The sequence below is a fragment of the Nanorana parkeri genome, unplaced genomic scaffold (genome assembly GCF_000935625.1).
Source record: "Nanorana parkeri isolate BGI_ZX_2015 unplaced genomic scaffold, ASM93562v1 scaffold2766, whole genome shotgun sequence".
Classification (NCBI taxonomy): domain Eukaryota; kingdom Metazoa; phylum Chordata; class Amphibia; order Anura; family Dicroglossidae; genus Nanorana; species Nanorana parkeri.
In genome coordinates, this window is record NW_017309034.1 from 26,004 (window position 1) to 27,449 (window position 1,446).

Sequence of the window (1,446 nt, forward strand, 5' to 3'; positions counted from 1 at the left end):
CTGCCCCGCACATGATGGCGCCCCATGAAGCTGTGCAAACTAACGCCAGCTATGGTGGAATGTGGCACCCGATGTCCATGGACATATATAATGGACACCATTGAATGTCATGTGACTTTCAGTCCATTAGAATTCACCGGCTGCATCACACAATGATGGCAAATTCTTATTTGGCACAGAATATGAGAAGGATCATCCATAGGCCGAGGTCCCTGTACCACCATCACTCACACACTGCGTCCCCCCTTCTACGTCCCCTATACCTCCCCCATATACAAATCTACCTCCATCCATTTCTGGACTGTCATGTCGCTCTGGTGTGCGCTGATCTGCCGCCTATTACAGGAGTTCTGCGCTCTGCCCCAGGAAAAAACAAAAACACTTATATATATCTTAACACGTACAATTAAACATCTTTTGCTGCTTTTAATAAGATACTTTGTCTCAATTCACAAATCTGTCACACCAGGAAAAGGATCCTAATTATAACAGAAAAAAGTGAGTTACTTTCAGTCCAATCAGATTTGAAAATGACAGTCACATGACTAAAAGAAAGACCCATCTCCTTGTGGTGAAGCTTTGTGAATTGTGCCTTCCGTGGTGGATTTATAAAATCACACTTGTTACATATAAGAAAGCCGCATTGTGAGTGAAAGGGACCATCGGATCGGTCCATTCACACCAACCAGCTATCGTTCTTTCCAGATTAGTAGGAGAAGCTGCCGTTCCTTACTGATATAGAAGAATCAGCCAATGGGACCATCATGGGGACCAACCCAAAATGCTGTCCAGACACGAGGCAATTTGATTGAACTCGCAATTCCTTTTTATTTTTTAAATTGCAGGGCAACCAAAGGCATGAAATGGTGTTTTCTGCCACTTCAATCCCATTTCCATCGACCTTTTAATTCTGGTGGTTAGTCAGAGATCCGAGTGGTGGATTCCTAAGTTTCCGCCATTTACTTGTCATCATAATTTGGATTCTGGAAAGCCTTTTGAAATTGAGTGAAAATTGCCACTTGCATGGCCGCCTCCATTCATTTTACAGGCAATGCAGCGATCCGGCGGGCCTCACTTTGGTCCCAGAAGCTCTCTCTTATATCCCGAAAACTGCTTTTCCACTCCTGGAAATAAATCCTTCTATTTAGAATGACAGGAAACATAGTGAACAAAGTCTAAGTTAACGAGAATCATTTAAAATTTCTGCTACAATGTCGCAATGGGAGAGCTCATCGCAATTCTCCACCCGACCAGCAGGTGGTGTTAGATAGCTACATATGTCACAAGTCTCCTTGTGCGCAATATTACTCTTTTATCTGCCATTGGCTCAGCCAGTAGCTGGGTAAAAATATCTTCTATCCGCTCGCTACTAAATCTCCACTTCTGACCACTACACGCTAGAGGGAAATAAAAGTTATTCTTTTCAATTCCTATGTGTGTGTGTGT